The sequence below is a fragment of the Rhinoderma darwinii genome, chromosome 4 (genome assembly GCF_050947455.1).
Source record: "Rhinoderma darwinii isolate aRhiDar2 chromosome 4, aRhiDar2.hap1, whole genome shotgun sequence".
NCBI lineage: Eukaryota > Metazoa > Chordata > Amphibia > Anura > Rhinodermatidae > Rhinoderma > Rhinoderma darwinii.
This window is the reverse complement of record NC_134690.1, coordinates 31,245,404-31,268,521: the sequence shown is the minus strand read 5'-3', so window position 1 is coordinate 31,268,521 and position 23,118 is coordinate 31,245,404. Positions and strand designations below refer to the sequence as shown.

Here is a 23,118-nt window from a genome sequence, read left to right as displayed (position 1 = left end):
ACCCTCCCTTTAAAATGTACCAGGGACTCATCAATAGAAATACACTTCTCGGGGTGTATGCTGGAAAAACCGGGCACTGAAACGGTCTAATAGGGGTGTCCGTTTATACAAACGGTCAAAACTGGGGTCATCTCGGGGTGGGCACGACTCATTATCAGTATAATGTAAGAAGCGAAGTATTGCCTCATTTATTTATTTTTTAAGGTACCAGTTCAGATCTGAAGTTGCTTTGAGGGGCCCATATATTAGAAACCCCTATGAAATACCCCATTTTAGAAACTAGACCCCTCAAAGTATTCACAACAGCATTTAGAAAGTTTATGAACCCTTTAGGTGTTTCACAAAAATTTAGAGCAAAGTAGAGGTGAAATTTACATTTTTTTTTGTCAGAAAATCCTCTTTATACCATTTTTTTTTATAACACAAAAGGATTTACCAGAGAAACACAACTCAATACTTATTGCCCAGATTCTGCAGTTTTTAGAAATATCCCACATGTGGCCCTCGGGCGGTAATGGACTGAAGCACCGGCCTCAGAAGCAAAGGAGCACCTAGTGGATTTTGAGGCCTCTTTTTTATTAGGCACCATGTCCAGTTTGAAGAGGTCTTGTGGTGCCAAAACATTGTGAACCCCCCAAAAGTGACCCCAATTTGGAAACTAGACCCCTTGAGGAATCCATTGTAGTTTTCTTGGGGTGCATGCGGCTTTTTGATCAGTTTTTATTCTATTTTTAGGTGGCGTGGTGACTAAAAAACAGCAATTCTACTATTGTTTTTTTGTTCTTTTTTTTTTTACAGCGTTCACCGTGCGCTATAAATGACACATTCACTTTATTCTGCGGGCCGATACGATTACGGCGATACCAGATGTTTATAGTTTTTTTTTAATGTCTTATGGCGTTTGCACAATAAAATACATTTTGTAAACGATCATTCACTTTTTGTGTTACCTTATTCTAAGAGCCAGAACGTTTTTATTTTTCAATCAATAAAGCCGTGCGAGGACTTATTTTTTGCGTAACGAACTGTAGTTTCGATCAGTACCATTTTTAGGTACATGCGACTTTTTGATCTCTTTTTATTCCATCTTTTGGGAGGTGAAGTGACCAAAGAATTGTGATTGTGGTACGGTTTATTATTATTTTATTTTACGGCGTTCATCGTGCGGGATAAATAATGAAATAATTTTGTAGTTCAGGCCGTTACGGGCGCGGCGATACCAATTATGTATAGTTTATTTGTTTGTTTATATATTATTAATAATAAAGGACTGATAAGGGAAAAGGGGGGATTTTTACTTTTATTACTTTTAAATCTTTTATTTTCTTATTTTTACACATCTTTTTTTAACTTTTTTTTTACTTTATTACTTTGTCCCACTAGGGGACAAGAGGGCAGGAGGCCCTGATCGCTATTCTAATACACTGCACTACCAGCGTAGTGCAGTGTATCAGAGCTGTCAGCTACTCACTGACAGCAAGCATAGTGGGTCCTGACGTTGTCAGGACCCACTAGGCTTCCGTCTATGGCATAGCCGGACGCCATTGTTTGGTGTCCGGTTGCCATAGTCACCAACGCCGGCCGCTATCGCGTAGCAGGCCGGCGATGGCAGCTTAACCCCTAAAAAGCCGCGATCTCTATAGAACGCGGCTTTTAAGGGGTTAATCAGCGGGGACACAGCGATCGGTCCCCGCTATAGGAGCTGTGACAGCTGCTGAACAAGACAGCAGCGTCACAGCTCCTGTATGTGTCGGGAGGACGGCCGAAACGGCCGTTACTCCCGTGACGTACTATTACGTCATGGAGCGCGAACGATACAGCTGCTATGACGTAATAGTACGTCAAGGAGCGGGAAGGGGTTAAACTTTTTTTCAACTTTTTTACTAGTCCCACTAGGGGACTTTAATATGCGATCACCCGATCGCTATTATAATACACTGCAATACTTTTGTATTGCAGTGTATTACTGCCTGTCCGTTTAAAGCTGGCAGCTGAGAGCAGGGAGATTTGACAGCTCCCTGCTCTGTTTACTTATTCTGATGCAGCGCCGTAAAAAGGCTTATGCATCAGAATAAAGCCCATTAGTGGCCGCTGTGAAAAGGCGTATTGGCGGTAACTAACGAGTTAAGACAACTATTTTTGCATCTAATTTTGAAAATGCTCTGTTCATGTCTTTCTGTTATCAATATATAGAAACCACGAAGTGTCAAGAACAATTTAAAGCTGAGCTATTTTTGAGTATCTCTAAAAGATAGCTCCAATGATGATTTTTTAGTATTCTTTAACTTTAAATAGCAAGGCCCATTAAGACTTTAGCTGGGCACGTTTTTACTAGCAGGAATGACGATATATGCTCTGGAACTATGAAGCATTTCAAAGGTTGTTGGTTCGAGCCCTACCAGAGTCATGTTTTTGAGGATAAAATTTAATTACTTTTCCGTTTTTAAAATAAGGCAAAAGGAAATACTGCACAGTAACAGGTTTTATAGTTAAAGAGGCTCTGTCACCACATTATAAGTGCCCTATCTCCTATATAAGAAGATCGGCGCTGTAATGTAGGTGACAGTAATGCTTTTTATTTTGAAAAACGATCTATTTTAAACCACTTTATGAGCGATTTTTAGCTTTATGCTAATGAGTTTCTTAATGCCCAAGTGGGCGTGTTTTTACGTTAGACCAAGTGGGCGTTGTACAGAGGAGTATGTATCTGCACATAACTATATAACTATATCGCTAGTGCAGTGTAAATGAATGGAGAGAAGTGTATAGCGCTGAATGGTCGCTGATTGGTCAGCATCATACACTCCTCTGTACAACGCCCACTAGGTCTAAAGTAAAACACGCCCACTTGGGCATAAAGAAACTCATTAGCATAAAGCTAAAAATCGCTCATAAAGTGGTAAAAATAGATCGTTTTTCTAAATAAAAAGCATTACTGTCACCTACATTATAGCGCCAATCTTCTTATATAGGAGACAGGGCACTTATAATGTGGTGACAGAGTCTCTTTAAGGGCTTAGAGCACAGGTCTTTAATAAAAACATTTCTGGGGCCTAAATTGTTAGTGTAAATTATTGGAACAACATTTTTTGTAAACACTTAAAGCGTAACTAAACGTTCGATCAACTTTTTTTTTTTTATAGCAGCAAGTGTAATATAAATATATTTTGTAATATTCTTTATTAATGAATTTGGGCTCCTTTTTGTGTTATATGTGTTTTAAATGGCCACTCTGACACTTTTGTACCACATTTTATTTCTTGTATTTCTCCTGTTGCTAGCAGATATCCGTACACCGTTTAAATGTATTGGTGTACGGATTCTGCTGCCTATGAGTACGGGTGGGTGGTGACCCCATCCTGATGTCAGATGTGCACGCCCCATCGTGACGTCAGGAAGGTCTCTCTGCCTCTATACACTACACAGTTCTCTTTAGTGTAACCTGCAGCAGCAGAGTGCATGGAAGAGACTGGGATGAGCTCTGCTGCTGTCTGGACTATAGTATGTGTGAGGTGCCCCCTCCCTGTCCCCTCTTCCCCCTGTGCACTGTACTATAACCGGCAGTAGCAGAGCACAGGGAGGAGAATGACAGCTCAGAAATGACAGAGAGAGAGAGAGAGAGAGACACGCCCCTAGCAACTGGCCAGAATCAGGAAGTGTGAGAAAATAGATGTGGACGGTTTCACAAAAAAAAACAAAGCTGCAAAAAAGGTGCTTTAAAGTGAAAAAAATTGCTAGGAGTAATGAAGTCACACAGAGGGACATAATAGCAGTTGAATTTTATTTATTTTTTTTGCGAAAGTTTAGCTACGCTTTAAGACAACTATTTTTACATGCAATTTTGAGAATGCTCCGTTCATGTCCATCTGTTGTCAATATCAAATTAAAGCTAAGCTATATTTTGAAAGACCAGTGCTCTAAGCCCTTAACTATAAAAGCTGTTACTGTGCAGTATTTCCTTATTCTAACAACTGAAAGGTAATTTACATGTTACCCAGTAATACAGAACTCTGGTGGGAGCCAAACACACAACCTTTGAATTGCTACATAGTTCTAGAACAGGGGTCTCAAGCACGCGGTCTGCGGGCTGCATGCGGCCCCTGGGGCTGTCATCTGCGGCCCGCGGGACACAGAGCCGCTACTATCGGCTCTGCTCCGAGGCTCTGGAATTCCCTGACATCGTTGTCCACATATGAACAGCGATGTCTGGGGCTTCCCCAGAGCCGGAGTCCCGTGCAGAGCGCTCGTATCGGCTCTGCATCGGTACTCTGTGGAATTCCCTGACATCGCTGTCGATGTATGGACAGTGTGTCGGGGTCTTCCCCAGAGCGGAATCCCGGGCAGAGCATTAGTATAGTCTCTACTCCGGGACTCTGTGAAATTCAATGACATCGGTGTCCATGTTTAGACACACGATGTCTGGGGCTTCCCAGAGCGGAGTCCCGGGCAGAGCGCTAGTACAGGCTCTGCTCCAGGACCCTGTGGAATCATCTGACATCGCTGTCCACATATGGACAGTGTTGTCAGGGTCTTCCCCAGAGCGGAGTCCCGGGCAGAGGGCTAGTATACTCTCTGCTTCGGGACTCTGTGGAATGTTCTGACATCGCTGTCTACATATGGACAGCGATGTCTGGGGTTTCCCCATAGCTGGAGTCCCGGGCAGAACGCTAGTATAGTCTCTGCTCTGGGACTCTGGGGAAGTCTCTGACATCGCTGTCCATACATCGACAGTAATGTCAGGGGCTTCCCCAGAGCAGGTGTCCCAGTGATGTCAGGAGCACAGCTGGAGTCCCAGGAACAGCCTACTAGCACTCTGCTCGGGACTCCAGCCCTGGGGTTGCCCCTGACATCCATGTCCATATATGGACAGTGATGTCAGGAGCAGAGCTGGAATCCCAGGCAGAGTGCTAGAAGCGGTTCTGCTCCGGGACTCCAGCTCTGGGCAAGCCCCTGACATCAATGTTCATATATGGACACTGATGTTAATGGCTTCCCCAGAGTTCCAGCGCAGAGCCTATACTAGTGCTCTGCTCCGGGACTCCGGCTCTGGGGTTGCCCCTGATATCACATTCCGGTCCAGAAGAATCCCCTGACATCACTGTGTATGGACAGTGACGTCAGGGGCTCCAACAGTAGAGGAATCCCCATCCAAATCGTCGGCAACGCTCTGGCTGGGCATTCCACTCCTAGAAGGAGCCCCAATGGAGCTATCTACTTAGGGTGTGTGTGGAATTATCAGCAGAGGGCACTGTGGCAGCATCTGTGGAGGGCACTGTGGCAGTATCAGTGGAGGGCACTGTCACAGCATCTGTGGAGGGCACTGTGGCAGCATCTACGGAGGGCACTGTGGCAGAATCTACGGAGGGCATGGTGGCAGCATCTAAAGAGGGCACTGTGACAACATCTACAAAGGGCGCTGGCAGCATCTACAGAGGACACTATGGCATTATCTAGGGGTGTGTTGCATTATCTACAGAGGGCACTGTGGCACTATCTAAAAAGGGGCTGCCCAATCTTGACATGTGTGTTTGCCAAACGCTGCTAACTGAGCCGCCGGACTGCATTTAGCGACACTTAAACTGGAAAACTGGATTGTTGAAATAAGCACGTGGAGAAATCTCTCAAACTTTAAACCTGGCAGTATTATTATAGCAATGTACTAGTATTATAGTAGTTCAAATAACTAATTGATTAAGAATAATTTTGTATTGTATCAAATTTGAAAGTAATGCGGCCCGTCAACTTCCCATTTTTTTCTTTATGTGGCCCACTTACCCAGCCGAGATTGAGACCCCTGCTCTAAGCCCTTAACTTTAAAGCCTGTTACTGTGCAGTATTTCCTTTTGCCTCATTCTAACATCTGAAAAGTAATTACATGTTACCCAAAAACACACGACTCTAGTGGGACTCGAACCCACAACCTTTGAAATGCTATACAGCTCTAGAAGTCCAATGCGCTATCCATTGCGCCACAGAGCCTATATTGTCAGTCCTGCTAGTAAAAAATGTGCCCAGCTAAAGTCTTAATGGGTCTTGCTTTTTTAAGTTAAAGGGAATGTGTTGCCAGCAAAACATGTTTTGTTTTTTTTTAGTTAAACAATTAATGTGTAGGTAATTAAACATTGTTCTAATTTATTTATTTTTTTCACGAGTCAGGAAATATTATAAATTGGATTCAATTTATAATATTTCCCAGCACTGGTCACTAGATGGAGCCATTCCTAAAATTGCAGCATTGCATGTGATAAAGCAACCACATTGCTTTATGCTGCAAAATTGGGTAAAAATCCCTCGCTCTAGTGAGCTCTCAGAATCCCCCCCTCATTTATCCTGGCTAGTGCCGGGAGAAACGAGGGGTTTGAACGGTCTAACCTCCTACACTGTGTGTCGCCATTTTTTGAGCTAACACACAGTGTAGTAGGTTTACTGTGGATTGTGCGGTCCATGTCTAGTTTCTCACAATGCTGATATTGTATAGTCTATCCTCCTCATTTCCTTTGTTTTACTTGGTACCAGCACTCCACGCATTTGAAAAAATACCCAGCTGATTTTAATTCCAGAATGACCTCATAAGTGTTCCTGCTCTTGCTTGTGCTCTCAGTTGGCCACTGGGGGCGCATGGCAAGGTGAGCTCATTCCATCTGTTCACATGTTGTGGTGCTGTATGGTGGTGTCTGTTGCTGTAGTGCTGCACTTGTGGGGGGACGTGGCCCAGAGCCAAGGAGGCTTTGCACGGTCTAAAGGCATGGGTGCTTTTGGGCCGCTGGGTTGCTCCCTCTGCAGGAGTGGTGCTGCGGTGGTGGTAGCCGCCATGCGGTGCTGCAACCGCTAGAGTAGGGACCCACTTTAAAGAGGTCGCCGTGAAGTGGCAAGTGGGCTTATACAGTTTGATCAAAATGTTTACAAAGAACCTCATGTTCATGTTTCTAAATTATGCCTAGCGGCTCAGATCAACGTATATACTGTGGATTGTGCGGTCCATGTCTAGTTTCTCACAATGCTGATATTGTATAGTCTATCCTCCTCATTTCCTTTCTTTTACTTGGTACCAGCACTCCACGCATTTGAAAAAATACCCAGCTGATTTTAATTCCAGAATGACCTCATAAGTGTTCCTGCTCTTGCTTGTGCTCTCAGTTGGCCACTGGGGGCGCATGGCAAGGTGAGCTCATTCCATCTGTTCACATGTTGTGGTGCTGTATGGTGGTGTCTGTTGCTGTAGTTCTGCACTTGTGGGGGGACGTGGCCCAGAGCCAAGGAGGCTTGGCACGGTCTGAAGGCATGGGTGCTTTTGGGCCGCTGGGTTGCTCCCTCTGCAGGAGCGGTGCTGCGGTGGTGGTAGCCGCCATGCGGTGCTGCAACCGCTAGAGTAGGGACCCACTTTAAAGAGGTCGCCGTGAAGTGGCAAGTGGGCTTATACAGTTTGATCAAAATGTTTACAAAGAACCTCATGTTCATGTTTCTAAATTATGCCTAGCGGCTCAGATCAACGTATATACTGTGGATTGTGCGGTCCATGTCTAGTTTCTCACAATGCTGAGACAGTAGTAAACACACACTGAAACACGAACATACATAGAAATAACTTACCTGCTCCAGTCGCCGCCGCTCCCTCCAGTCCATCCGCTCCTTCTGCTGCCGCTGCTCCATGTGCACAAGTCCGGAAGCCGCGACCGGAAGTAGTAATCTTACTGTCCGGCCGCGACTTCCGGTCCACAGGAAAATGGCGCCGGACGGCGCGCATTTCAAATTGAACTGTGTGGGAGCGGCGCATGCGCCGTTCCCACACAGCGGCGTACACGATAGTGGATGGAACGGGCCCCGTTCGCAGTCCCTATGGGACTGGAGCTGCCGTATTCCATGTCTGTATGTGTCATTAATCGACACATACAGAAATGGAAAAAAAAATTGCAGCCCCCATAGGGAAGAAAAAGTGTAAAAATAAAAAAAAGTAACACACAAACACACAAATTAATCCAAACGTTTTTAATAAAGCACGAACATCTTTAACATATTAAAAAAAATATTTTGGTGACACTGTTCCTTTAAGGAATACTAAAAAAATCATCATTGGGGCTATCTTTTAGAGATACTCAAAAATAGCTCAGCTTTAAATTGTTCTTGACACTTCGTGGTTTCTATATATTGATAACAGATAGACATGAACAGAGCATTTTCAAAATTGGATGCAAAAATCATTGTCTTAAGAGTCCACAAAAAAAGGTGGTTCCAATAACTTACACTAACAAATTAGGGGCCAGAAATGTTTTTATTAAAGACCACTGTAAGCCGTTAACCATAAAGCCTGTTACTGTGCAGTATTTCCTTTTGCCTAATTCTAACATCTGAAAAGTAATTACATGTTACCCAAAAACACACGACTCTGGTGGGACTTGAACCCACAACCTTTGAATTGCTATATAGCTCTTTTGGAAGGTAGATATTGGCGAAAGCTAAGTCTGCCATGAAAGTTGAGGAGGGATTCGTCCACACTTACATTCTGCTCAGGGGTGTAGAGTTGCAGAAATAAATTATTCAGGGAATTTATTAGCGGTCTTATTTTGAACAACCGATCCGGGTTTGCATCGGTACTTGGGGGGGCCTGTGCGTTGTCATTGAAGTGGAGGAACCTCATTATTGTCTCATAACGAGACCTGGGCATTACTGCAGAATATACTGGGGTGGCTTGGGCGGGTCTCTTTGACCAGTAAGACCTAATGGAGGGCTTTTTGACAATACCCATATTTAGGGTGAGCCCCCAAATTTTTTTTAATTCCAGAAAATTGGTGGGCGTCCAATCTCTGGCATGGGTGGATGAAGGTTTCTGCCTTATATATTGAGTGGCATATAAATTTGTTTCGTGGACAATCTGATTTAGGATGTCGTCCGTTATAAATAAATGGAAGTAATCCATTTGGACAAAATTTGTATTGTCCACGGTTATGCCAGGAGTGGCAGTAAATCCGTGGATTCTAGGCCCAAAAGATGGGGCAGATGCCCATACAAGAGCCTGGACTGAAGGGACCAGGCTGTCCCGTGCTACAGCGCTACTTGGCCCTGCGCTTTCATGTTCTGCAGTTTCAACTGCATCAGGGACAACGTCCCCTGAAGATGAACCTGAAGTGACGCTGTCATCGTCACTACCTAAAACAGGTTCCATCTCAGATGCCATCTCTGATGCGGTCTCCGACTCAGACCACAGCATGGCGTATGCCTCCTCGGCGCTAAACAACTTCCTCGCCATAACGTAACTAACACTAACACTAACTAAACAAATTTTTTTTTTTTTTTTTTTATAAAACACACAAACTAACTGCTATATATATCTACACTACCGCTAACAAAAAAATAAACCGCTATTGCTATATATATTATAAATATATGTGGATATATATATATATATATATATATATATATAATTATATACTCCCTACCTGCCTATTCTAATAGAATAAAAGATAGAAAGGTAGATAGATAGAAAAAAAGATAGATGGATAGATAGATTGTATATAGAGATGAGCGAACTTTTCAAAAGTTCGGTTCGGCTAGTTCGCCGAATTTCACAAAAAAGTTCGATTCGGACCGAACTAGTTCGGACCGAACCTGTCACTTACGTGCGCCGAGCATGCTACTGTCTCGGGTGCTGATAGAGTTAATGGGCTGCACTAACTCTTTCAGCAACCTTGACAGTACCATGCTCGGCGCGCGGAAAATACAATTTAAATGTAATAAAAAAATAAAAATTATACGTTCGTACTTACTTTCCTCCTGTCCGGCCTCCAGCGATGACGTTTCATCCCTTTCGCCGCTGCAGCCAATCACAGGCTGTAGTGGCGGTCACGCACGTCAGGATGACGCTTCATCCCACGTGACCGCCTCTGCAGCCAATCACAGGCTGCAGCGGTGACATGGATGAAACGTCATCGCTGGAGCCCGGACAGGAGGAAAGTAAGTATGAACGTATTATTATTTTTTTTGGCATGTATGTATGTTGGCATGTATGTATGTATGTATGTATGTATGTTGTCATGTATGTATGTATGTATATATGTGCATGTATGTTGGCATGTATGTATATATGTGTATGTATATTTGCATGTATATATTTGCATGTATGTTTGCATGTATGTATGTTTGCATGAATGTATGTTTGCATGTATGTATGTATATATGTGTATGTATATTTGCATGTATATGTTTGCATGAATGTATGTTTGCATGAATGTATGTTTGCATGTATGTATGTTGTCATGTATGTATGTATGTTGTCATGTATGTATGTATATATGTGCATGTATGTTTGTATGTGTATTTGCATGTATGTATGTTTGCATGTGTGTATGTTTGCATGTATGTATGTATGTATGTATGTTGGCATGTATGTATATATTTGCATGTATGTTTGCATGAATGTATGTATGTATGTTTGCATTTTATGTATGTATGTATGTATGTATGTCGTCATGTATGTATGTTGTCATGTATGTATATATGTGCATGTTTGTATGTATATTTGCATGTATATATTTGCATGTATGTATGTTTGCATGAATGTATATTTGCATGTATGTATGTTGTCATGTATGTATGTTGTCATGTATGTATACATGTTTATATGTATGTATGTATGTTTGCATGTATGTATGTTGTCATGTATGTTTGCATGTTTTTATTTTTGCATGTATGTTTATATATATGTGCATGTATGTAATTATGTTTGCATGTATTTATGTTTGCATGTATATTTGTGCATGCTTGTATATATGTATGTATCTTTGCATGTTTGTATGTATGGTTTCATGTGTGTGTGTATGCATGTATGTATGATAGTTTGCATGTATGTATGTTTGTTTGTATACATGTCTGTATGGCCATGTATGATACTGTCTGCTGGCGCCCTGTATCTAAGTCAACTTCACGGCAGGCTTCTATACATGGTATAACAGTCAGTATCACACATTAAACTGAATCTAAGCTTACAACATGTTTTATTTCATTTTTTCTTTTTTTTACAGGTTTCGTGTTTGGACTACGTCGGTTTCGAGGACTACTTCGATGTCGGTTTTTTTTTTTCTACAATAAAATGGTTAATGAGGGTTGTGTTGGGGGTGCTTTATTTCAATAAAATATTTTATCTATATCTTTGTCTTTTTCTTTTCAAATTTTATTACTACCACTTTAGTAATGGCCGCTGTCTGAGTGACAACATCCATTACTAAGGCGAGGCTTAGCGTTAGCCGGTGCAGAGGCTAACACTAACCACCATTATTACCCCGGTACCCACCACCACCAGGGGTGCCGGGAAGAGCCAGGTACGATCCAGTACCCGACCATCTGTTGTGATGGTCGGGCTCTGGGGCGGCCGCAGGCTGGTATTATGAGGCTGGGAAGGGCCAAAAACAGTGGACCTTCCCACCCTTGTAATGCTAGGCTGCTGCTGCTGTGTTGTATCTGGCTGGTTATAAAAGTGGGGGGGACCCCACGTCATTTTTTTTTTATTATTTATTTTTTATTTTTTTTTAAAAGACATGGGGTTCCACCCAATTTATCATAACCAGCCACATACAACACAGTGTTATTAGCCTGGGAATGTACTAAACCAGTGGCCCTTCCCACCCATGTAATGCCAGACTGCTGCGGCCTTGTATATGGCTGGTTATTAAAAATGTGGGGGACCCAACGTCTATTGTTAAATTTGTTAAATTCCCCAAAAAAAACGACGTGAGGTCCCCCCCATTTTTATAACCAGCCCGATACAACAGAGCAGCAGCAGCCTAGCATTACAAGGGTGGGAAGGTCCACTGTTTTTGGCCCTTCCCAGCCTCATAATACCAGCCTACGGCCGCCCCAGTACCCGACCATCACAACAGATGGTCGGGTACTGGATCGTACCAAGCTCTTCCCGGCACCCCTGGTGGTGGTGGGTACCGGGGTAATAATGGGTGGTTAGTGCTAGCCTCTGCACCGGCTAACACTAAGTACCGCCTTAATAATGGACGCTGTCAATCAGCCAACTGCCATTATCTAGGCACTAATAAAGTTTAAAAAAAAACACAAAGACAATTATTTTTTATTGAAATAAGAAATCCCCAACAAAACCCTCGTTAACCATTTTATTAAAATTTAAAAAAAACGTAGATCTACGCAGTAGTCCAACGAATCGAAGATGTAGTCCAATCGGTACATCAAAATCTGCAACAACATAAAAAAACAGTTATCAATGTGAACAATAACAATACTTCTACTCACCTACACACATATATATACGCACGCACACACAAACAACCATACACAAACACACACATATACACAAACACACACATATACACACACCCATATACACAAACACACACATATATAAACACACACACACACACAAACATCTACACACAAACATATATACAAATACACCCATATATATACACAAACACACCCATATATACACAAACACACACATAAACACACCCATATACACACATATACACAAACACACATATACAAAAACACACACACAAATATCTACACACAAACATATACACATACACCCATATATATACACAAACACACCCATATATACACAAACACACACAAACACACATATAAAAACAAAAACAGACAAAGACACATACCCAAACACACACACTGTTTCTTTTAAATGCTGCTTGGGAACCCGCTCGATCCACTATATAAGGCTGCGCTATAGTGCAGCATTTAAAAGAAACAGGATCCTGACCTGTCCATAGAGTTTAAGGCAGCACAGAGTATTTCAGGAGATGAGCGTGCAGATTCAGTGCTGCTGTGAACTCTGCTCCTACCATTACGTAGCTCTCAGTCTGTTACCTCTCCTCCACTCCTGTCCTCAAGAACACCTTCACATGATTGGCAAGTCACCACGTAATGGTAAGAGTAGAGTTCACAGCTGCACAGAGTATTTCAGGAGATGAGCGTGCGGATCTTGTGCGGGGTGGTGACTTGCCAATCATGTGAAGGTGTTATTGAGGACAGGAGTGGAGGAGAGGTAACAGACTGAGAGCAGAGTTCACAGCAGCACTGAATCTGCACGCTCATCTCCTGAAATACTCTGTGCTGCCTTAAACTCTGTGGACAGGTCAGGATCCTGTTTCTTTTAAATGCTGCACTGTAGCGCAGCCTTATATAGTGGATCGAGCGGGTTCCCTAGCAGCATTTAAAAGAAACAGGATCCTGACCTGTCCACAGAGTTTAAGGCAGCACAGAGTATTTCAGGAGAGGAGCACGGCCGGCCACAGGCAGCCGGTCGTTTTTCCAAGCCGTGCTCCCATTATGCACACGACCGTAAAAACACCTGTTATTGTGGGTCGTAATTACGACCCGCAATAACGGGCTCATAGACTTCTGTTACCCATGGGTACCTTCCCGTTTTCTCACGGGAAGGTGCCCGTGCCGTTAAAAAAATAGAACATGTTCTATTTTTCTATTTTACGGGCCGTGCTGCTATAAAATTTAGGGTATGTTCACACGACAGCGTCCGTAACGGCTGAAATTACGGGGATGTTTCCGTCTGAAAACATCCCCGTAATTTCAGCCGAAACGGCAAGTGCAGGCGCTTGAACGCGGCGTCCATTACGGACGTAATTGGCGCTGCTATTCATTGGAGTCAATGAATAACGGCTCCAATTATGGCCAAAGAAGTGACAGGTCACTTCTTTGACGCGCCGTCATTTGACAGCGGCGCGTAAATATACGCCTCGTGTGAACAGACAAACGTCTGCCCATTGCTTTCAATGGGCAGATGTTTGTCAGCGCTATCGAGGCGCTATTTTCGGGCATAATTCGGGGCAAAAAATCACGAATTACATCCGTAATTAGTGCGTGTGAACACAGGGTATGTTCACACTCACTAATTACGGACGTAATTCGGGCGTTTTTGCCCCGAATTACGTCCAAAAATAGCGCCTCGATAGCGCTGACAAACATCTGCCCATTGAAAGCAATGGGCAGACGTTTGTCTGTTCACACGAGGCGTAATTTACGCGCCGCTGTCAAATGACGGCGCGTAAATAGACGCCCGCGTCAAAGAAGTGACCTGTCACTTCTTTGGCCGTAATTGGAGCGATTATTCATTGACTCCAATGAATAGCAGCGCCAATTACGTCCGTATTGGACGCGGCATTCAAGCGCCTGCATATTCCATAACGGCTGAAATTACGGGGATGTTTTCAGGCGGAAACATCCCCGTAATTTCAGCCGTAACGGACGCTGTCGTGTGAACATACCCTTATAATGACAGCACGGCTCGTAAAAGCGGCCGGCCGTGCTCGTAATTACGAGTCGTAATTACGAGCACGACCCGTAAAATAAAAAAATAGAACATGTTCTATCTTTTTAACGGCACGGGCACCTTCCCGTGAGAAAACGGGAAGGTACCCGTGGCTAACAGAAGTCTATGGGCCCGCTATTTCGGGTCGTAATTACGACCCTTAATAACGGGTGTTTTTACGGTCGTGTGCATGAGGCCCCGTAATGACGGGTGGCTACATGTGTGCACCCGTCATTACGGCAGCGTTGCTAGGCGACGTCAGTAAATAGTCACTCTTCAGGGTGCTGAAAGAGTTAACTGATCGGCAGTAACTGTTTCAGCACCCTGGACAGTGACTACCGATCACAATATAGAGTACCTGTAAAAAAAAAAAGACGTTCACACTTACCGGGAACTCCCTGCTTCCTCCAGTCCGGTCTCCTGGCCGTTGCCTTGGTGACGCGTCCCTCGCGACATCCGGCCCGACATTCCTTGATGACGATGCAGCCCATGTGAGCGCTGCAGCCAATCACGGGCTGCAGAGGCCTCTGCAGCCAATCACGGGCTGCAGAGACCTCTGCAGCCAATCACAGGCTGCAGAGGCCTCTGCAGCCAATCACAGGCTGCCGCGTCAGAAAAGAAGGTCGGACTGGAGGAAGAAGAGAGACTCGTCCGCAAGACAACGACCAGGTACGTATGAAATGCTTTTTATTTTATTTTTAATCAGCAGCCTCTTTTCTCTATCAGTGATTGATAGAGACAAGTGGCTGCCGATTTGTATAATATTTTTGACCGGGTTCGGTCAAAACGGGTTCGGCCGAACCCGGTGAAGTTCGGATTCGCTGCGAACCGAACTTTTCCGGAAGTTCGGACCGAAACCGGGTTCGGTTGTCCCGGTTCGCTCATCTCTAATTGTATAGATAGATAGAAATCTATCTATACAGAGAATGTTTTAGAGTGTAACTGTATTTTTTGTGTAACTGTAACTGTAATCTTCTGGCAGCAATTCTCCCGAGTCTCTTCTTCTCCTCAAACTGAAACAATGTTTGAGGAGAAAAAAAAAAGAGGCAGGAGATTTACTGCCAGAAAAGTCAAAATAAAACAAATGTGGTCGCTGTGATAGGTTTTCACAGCGACCACATGTTCAGGGACCATCAGCTTAGTCCCTGATACCCTGCTTAGTGCCCAGAGCTGTTGGTAACAGCGTGGGCACAGGGCTGTGTGCACGCGATCGCGTGCACACTGTTTTCTATGCAGAAATGCATGTGATCGCTGCGATTGGTTGTCACAGCGATCACATGTTCAAGGGCCAAAAAATTGACCCCTGACATTCTGCCCAGTGCCCATGGCTGTTAGCAACAGCCAGGGCATAGAGCTGTGTGCACGCGATCGCGCGTGCACAGTCTCTGAAATGCCACCGTAAATAGTCTATACGGCGGACTTCAGAGACCCTGACCGCTGGGCGTATAAATACGGCCAGCGGTCGGGAACCTGTTAAAGACCACTCTAAGCCCTTAACCATAAAGCCTGCTACTGTGCAGTATTTCCTTTTGCCTCATTCTAACATCTGAAAAGTAATTACATGTTACCCAAAAACACACGACTCTGGTGGGACTCGAACCCACAACCTTTGAATTGCTATATAGCTCTAGAAGTCCAATGCGCTATCCATTGTGCCACAGAGCCAATATCGTCCTCATGCTAGTAAAAAATGTGCCCAGCTAAAGTCTTAATGTGTCTTGCTTTTTTAAGTTAAGGAATACTAAAAAAATCATCATTGGGTCTATCTTTTAGAGATACTCAAAAATAGCTCAGCTTTAAATTGTTCTTGACATTTCGTGATTTCTATATATTGATAACAGATAGACATGAACAGAGCATTTTCAAAATTGGATGCAAAAATCGTTGTCTTAAGAGTCCACAAAAAAAGGTGGTTCTAATAACTTACACTAACAACATAGGGGCCAGAAATTTTTTTTATTAACCCCTACGCGCTCAGCGACGTAATAATCCGTCGCGCTAACTGTACGTTAGCGCTCAGCGACGGATTATTACGTCGTGGGAGTAACGGCCATTTCGGCCGTCCTCCCGACACATACAGGAGCTGTGACAGCTGCTGTCACAGCTCCTACAGCGGGGACCGATCGCGGTGTCCCCGCTGATTAACCCCTTAAAAGCCGTGTTCAATAGTGATCACGGCTTTTTAGGGGTTAAGCTACAATCGCCAGCTTGCTACGCGATAGCGGCTGGCGATGGTGGCTATGGCAACCGGACACCAAAACATGGCGTCCGGCTCTGCCATCGACGGAAGCCTAGTGGCTCCTGACGAAGTCAGGACCCACTATGCTTGCTGTCAGTGAGTAGCTGACAGTTCTAATACACTGCACTACGCATGTAGTGCAGTGTATTAGAATAGCGATCAGGGCCTCCTGCCCTCAAGTCCCATAGTGGGACAAAGTAATAAAGTAAAAAAAAATGCGTAAAAATAAGAAAATAAAGGTTTTAAAAGTAAAAATCCCCCTTTTTCCCTTATCAGTCCTTTATTATTAATAAAAACATATAAACAAATAAACTATACATAATTGGTATCGCCGCGGCCGTAACGGCCTGAACTACAAAATTATTTAGTTATTTATTCCGCGCAGTGAACGCCGTAAAAGAAAATAATAATAAACCGTACCACAATAACAATTGTTTGGTCACTTCACCTCCCAAAAAATGGAATAAAAAGAGATCAAAAAGTCGCATGTACCTAAAAGTGGTACTGATCAAAACTACAGTTCGTTACGCAAAAAATAAGTCCTCGCACGGCTTTCTTGATGGAAAAATAAAAAACGTTATGGCGCTTAGAATAAGGTAACACAAAAAGTGAATGGTTGTTTACAAAACGTATTTTATTGTGCAAACGCCATAAGACATAAAAAAAACCTATAAACATCTGGTATCGCCGTAATCGTATCGCCCCGCAGAATAAAGTGAATATGTCATTTATAGCGCACGGTGAACGCTGTAAAAAAAATAGATTAAAAAAACAATAGTAGAATTGCTGTTTTTTAGTCACCAAAATGTAAATTTCACCTCTACTTTGCTCTAAATTCCTGTGAAACACCTAAAGGGTTCATAAACTTTCTAAATGCTGTTGTGAATACTTTGAGGGGTCTAGTTTCTAAAATGGGGTGTTTGATAGGGGTTTCTAATATATGGGCCCCTCAAAGCAACTTCAGAACTGAACTGGAACCTAAAAAAATAAATAAATTAGGCAATACTTCGCTTCTTACATTATACTGATAATGAGCTGTGCCCACCCCGAGATGACCCCCAGTTTTGACCGTTTGTATAAACGGAGACCCCTATTAGACCGTTTCAGTGCCCGGTTTTCCCAAGCATACACCCCAAGAAGTGTATTTCTATTGATGAGTCCTTGGTGGATTTTAAAGGGAGGGTTCAATTCCGCCAGTACCTGCCGAGTAAGAGGGCAAGGTATGGTGTGAAGATGTATAAGCTGTGTGAGAGTGCATCAGGGTGTACTTACAAATTTAGGATATATAAAGGGAAGGACACCAATATTCAGCCCCCAGAATGCCCCCCCTTACTGGGAGTTAATGCAAAAATTGTGTGGGATTTGGTGTACCCACTGCTGGACCAGGGTTACCACCTCTACCTGGATAATTTTTATACCGGCGTCCCACTCTTCAACTGCCTCGCTTCCAGTCCTGCGGCATGTGGCACTGCTAGAAGAAATCTGAGAGGCCTCTCTAAGACTCTTCAGGCCAAACAAGAAGGGGTGAGCACAGGGCACATTCTAGCAGCAACATATTGTGTGTCAATTACAAGGACAAGAGAGATGTCACACCAGTACCCATGTACCTGTACGAGGTACCAGTACAGAGACCGCTAAACCAGACTGCATCCTGGACTACAATAGGTAAATGGGAGGGGTTGACTTGTCAGATCAAGTCCTGAAGCCCTATAGCGCCATGCGGTGTGGTATAAGAAGCTGGCCGTGCACATCATACAGATGGCATTGTACAATGTGTATGTGCTACGTCGATGTACAGGCCAGAGGGGAACTTTCCTGGAATTTCAAGAGGTGGTTATCAAGAACCTAATCTTTAGGGACCAGCAAGGGGGGGGCACCCAGTACTTCTGGAAGCGAGGCCACACGCATCGCACCAGGGCAGCATTTTCCAGGAGAAGTTCCCCAAACTGGCAAGAAGGGAAAAAGTCAAAAGAGGTGCAAAGTCTGCTATAAGAGGGGTATAACGGAGGACACAATATATCAATGTAACGCGTGTCCCGAAAAACCAGAGCTCTGTATGAAAGTGTTTTAAAATTTATCATACATCCCTTGATTTATAATTTACCCCAATTCTACTTACCCTGATGTACTCCGCACAGCTTATCCCCCATTATCGTTCCCTTCTGAGCCCTGCTGTGTGCCCAGGCAGCTGATAACAGCCACATTGAGGGTATTGCCATACCCGGGAGAACCCATATTACAGTTTATGGGGTGTATGTCTCCGGTAAAAATGCTCACTACACCTCTAGATGAATGCCTTAAGGGTGTAGTTTTTAAAACGGGGCCACTTCTTGGGGGTTTCAACTGTACTGGTACCTCAGGGGCTTCTGCAAACATGACTTCGCACCAGAAAATCACCAGTAGGCCAAATGGTGGTCCTTTCCTTCTGAGCCCTCCCATGGGCCCAAACGGCAGTTTATCACCACAAATGGGGTATTGCGGCACTCAGGACAAATTGCGCAACAGAATGGGGTATTTTATTTCTTGTGAAAATAAGAAATTTTCAGCCAAAACTACATATTATTGGAAAAAATTAATTTTGTTTTAATTCCCAGCCCAATTCAAATAAGTTCTGTGAAAAAACTATGGGGTCAAAATGGTCACATTACCCATAAATGAATTCCTTGAGGGGTGTAGTTTCCAAAATGGGGTCACTTCTGGTGGGTTTCCATTGCTTTGATACCTCTGGGGCTCTGTAAATGCAACATGGCACCCGAAAACCAATCCAGCAAAATCTGGACTCCAACAAACACATAGCGCTCCTTTCCTTCTGAGCCCTCCCATGGGCCCAAACGGCAGTTTATCACCACAAATGGGGTATTGCCGCACAAAGGACAAATTGGCCAACAAAATGGGGTATTTTGTTCCCTGTGAAAATAAGAACTTTTGATCACAAATGACATCTTATTGGAAAAAATGACATTTTTTTAATTTCACAGCCCAATTCAAATAGGTGCTGTGAAAAAACTGTGCGGTGAAAATGGTAACAACAACCATAAATGAATTCCTTGAGGGGTGTAGTTTCCAAAATGGGGTCACTATTTGGGGATTCCTACTGTTTTGGCACCTCAACACCTCTTCAAACCTGGCATGCTGCCTAAAATATATTCTAATAAAAAAGAGGCCTCAAATGCACTAGGTGCTTTGCTTCTAGGGCTTGTGTTTTAGTCCATGAGCGCACTAGAGCTACATGTGGGACATTTCTAAAAACTGCAGAATCTGGACAATACATATTTAGTAGTGTTTCTCTGGTAAAACCTTCTGTGTTACAGAAATTTTTTTTAATAAAATTGAAATTCAGCAAGAAAAATGAAATTTGCAAATTTCACCTCCACTTTGCTTTAATTCTTGTGAAATGCCTGAAGGGTTAAAAAACTTTCTAAATGCTGTTTTGAATACTTTGAGGGGTCTAGTTTTTAAAATGGGGTGTTTTATCAGGGTTTCTAATACATAGGCCCCTCAAAGCCTCTTCAGAACTGAAGAAGTACCTTAAAAAAAAGGCTTTTGAAATTTTCTTAAAAATATGAGAAATTGCTGTTTAGGTTCTAAGCCTTGTAACGTTTCATGAAAAATAAAATAATGTTAAAAAAACGATGCCAATCTAAAGTAGACATATGGGAAATGTGAACTAGTAACTATTTTGGGTGGTATAACCGTCTGTTTTACAAGCAGATGCATTTAAATTCTGAAAAATGCTATTTTTTCCATATTTTCTCTAAATTTTGCAATTTTTCACCAATAAACACTGAATATATCGACCAAATTTTACCACGAACATGAAGCCCAATGTGTCACGAGAAAAGAATCTCAGAATCGATTGGATAGGTTTAAGCATTCCGACGTTATTACCACATAAAGTGAAATATGTCAAATTTGAAAAAAGGGCTCTGAGCCTTAAAGGCAATGGTTTTTTTTTTAAATTAAACATTTAGTGTGTGGGTGATTAAACATTGTTCAAATTTTTTTTATTTTTTTCACGAGTCAGGAAATATTATAAATTAATTCTAATTTATAATACTACCCATTTTTGGTCACTAGATGGAGCTATTCCCAAAATTGCAGCATTGCAACATTGGGTTAAAAGCCCTCGCTCTAGTGAGCTCTCAGCATCCCCCCCTCCTTTATCCTGGCTAGTGCCGGGATAAATGAGGGGTTTGAACGGTGTAACCTCCTACACTGTGTGTCGCCATTTTTTGAGCTAACACACAGTGTAGTAGGTTTACATACAGTAGTAAACACACACAAACACGAACATACATTGAAATCTCTTACCTGCTCCTGCCGCCGCGGCTCTCTCCGGCCCGTCCGCTCCGTTTGCTGCCGCTGGTCCAAGTGCACAAATCCGGAAGCCGCGACCGGAAGTAGTAATATTACTGTCCGGCCGCGACTTCCGGTCCACAGGAAAATGGCGCCGGACGGCGCCAATTTCGAATTGGACTGTGTGGGAGCGGCGCATGCGCAGTTCCCACACAGACGCCGTACACTGAAGTCAATGGGACGGGAGCCGTTCGCAGTCCCTATGGGACTGTGGCTGCCGTATTCCATGTCTGTATGTGTCGTTAATCGACACAGACAGAAATGGAACAAAAAATGGCAGCCCCCATAGGGAAGAAAAAGTGTAAAAATAAGAAAAAGTAAAACACAAACACACAAATGAATATAAACGTTTTTAATAAAGCACTAACATCTTTAACATATAAAAAAATAATTTGTGATGACACTGTTCCTTTAAGGCCAAAACTAGGCTGCATCCTTAAGGGGTTAATGACCACTCTAAGACCTTAACCATAAAGCCTGTTACTGTGCAGTATTTCCTTTTGCCTCATTCTAACATCTGAAAAGTAATTACATGTTACCCAAAAACACACAACTCTGGTGGGACCCGAACCCACAAACTTTGAATTGCTATATAGCTCTAGAAGTCCAACCAGCTATCCATTGCGCCACAGAGCCTAGATCATCCCTCATGCTAGTAAAAAATGTGCCCAGCTAAAGTCTTAATGTGTCTTGCTTTTTTAAGTTAAGGAATACTAAAAAAATCATCATTTAGAGATACTCAAAAATAGCTCAGCTTTAAATTGTTCTTGACACTTCATGGTTTCTATATATTGATAACAGATAGACATGAACAGAGCAATTTTAAAATTGGATGTAAAAATTGTTGTCTTAAGAGTCCTCAAAAAAAGGTGGTTCTAATAACTTACACTAACAACATAGGGGCCAGAAATGTTTTTATTAAAGACCACTCTAAGCCCTTAACCATAAAGCCTGTTACTGTGCAGTATTTCCTATTGCCTCACTCTAACATCTGAAAAGTAATTACATGTTACCCAAAAACACACGACTGTAGTGGGACTCGAACCCACAACCTTTGAATTGCTATATAGCTCCAGAAGTCCAATGTGCAATCCATTGCACCACAGAGCCTATATCATCCCTCTTGCTAGTAAAAAATGTGCCCAGCTAAAGTCTTAATGTGTCTTGCTTTTTTAAGTTAAGGAATACTAAAAAAATCATCATTGGGGCTATCTTTTAGATATACTCAAAAATAGCTCAGCTTTAAATTGTTCTTGACACTTCGTGGTTTCTATATATTGATAACAGATAGACATGAACAGAGCATTTTCAAAATTGGATGCAAGAGTCCACAAAAAAAGGTGGTTCCAATAACTTACACTAACAAATTAGGGGCCAGAAATGTTTTTATTAAAGACCACTCTAAGCCCTTAACCATAAAGCCTGTTACTGTGCAGTATTTCCTATTGCCTCATTCTAACATCTGAAAAGTAATTACATGTTACCCAAACACACATGACTCTGGTGGGACTTGAACCCACAACATTTGAATTGCTATATAGATCTAGAAGTCCAACCAGCTATCCATTGCGCCACAGAGCCTATATCATCCCACATGCTAGTAAAAAATGTGCCCAGCTAAAGTCTTAATGTGTCTTGCTTTTTTAAGTTAAGGAATACTCAAAAAATCATCATTGGGGCTATCTTTTAGAGATACTCAAAAATAGCTCAGCTTTAAATTGTTCTTGACACTTCGTGGTTTCTATATATTGATAACAGATAGACATGAACAGAGCATTTTCAAAATTGGATGCAAAAATCGTTGTCTTAAGAGTCCACAAGAAAAGGTGGTTCCAATAGCTTACACTAACAACATAGGGGCCAGAAATGTTTTTATTAAAGACCACTCTAAGCCCTTAACCATAAAGCCTGTTACTGTGCAGTATTTCCTTTTGCCTCATTCTAACATCTGAAACGTAATTACATGTTCGAAAAACACACAACCGTGGTGGGACTTGAACCCACAACCTTTGAATTGCTATATAGCTCCAGAGGTCCAATGCGCAATCCATTGTGCCACAGAGCCTATATCATCCCTCCTGCTAGTAAAAAATGTGCCCAGCTAAAGTCTTAATGTGTCTTGCTTTTTTAAGTTAAGGAATACTAAAAAAATCATCATTGGGGCTATCCTTTAGAGATACTCAAAAATAGCTCAGCTTTAAATTGTTCTTGACACTTCGTGGTT

General features: G+C 42.8%; 1 long non-coding RNA gene and 2 other non-coding genes across 3 annotated transcripts in view; all 3 read right to left on the bottom strand.

Annotated features, from left to right (window-relative positions):
- LOC142759107 (uncharacterized) overlaps positions 1–23,118 on the bottom strand; it is a 231,085-nt gene that overhangs the window by 194,023 nt on the left and 13,944 nt on the right. The window lies entirely within an intron of this gene.
- TRNAR-UCU (transfer RNA arginine (anticodon UCU)) lies at positions 5,894–5,979 on the bottom strand. Its single transcript is given in 2 exon segments — positions 5,894–5,929; positions 5,943–5,979. It is a non-coding gene; the product is annotated as a tRNA-Arg (tRNA).
- TRNAR-UCU (transfer RNA arginine (anticodon UCU)) lies at positions 15,879–15,964 on the bottom strand. Its single transcript is given in 2 exon segments — positions 15,879–15,914; positions 15,928–15,964. It is a non-coding gene; the product is annotated as a tRNA-Arg (tRNA).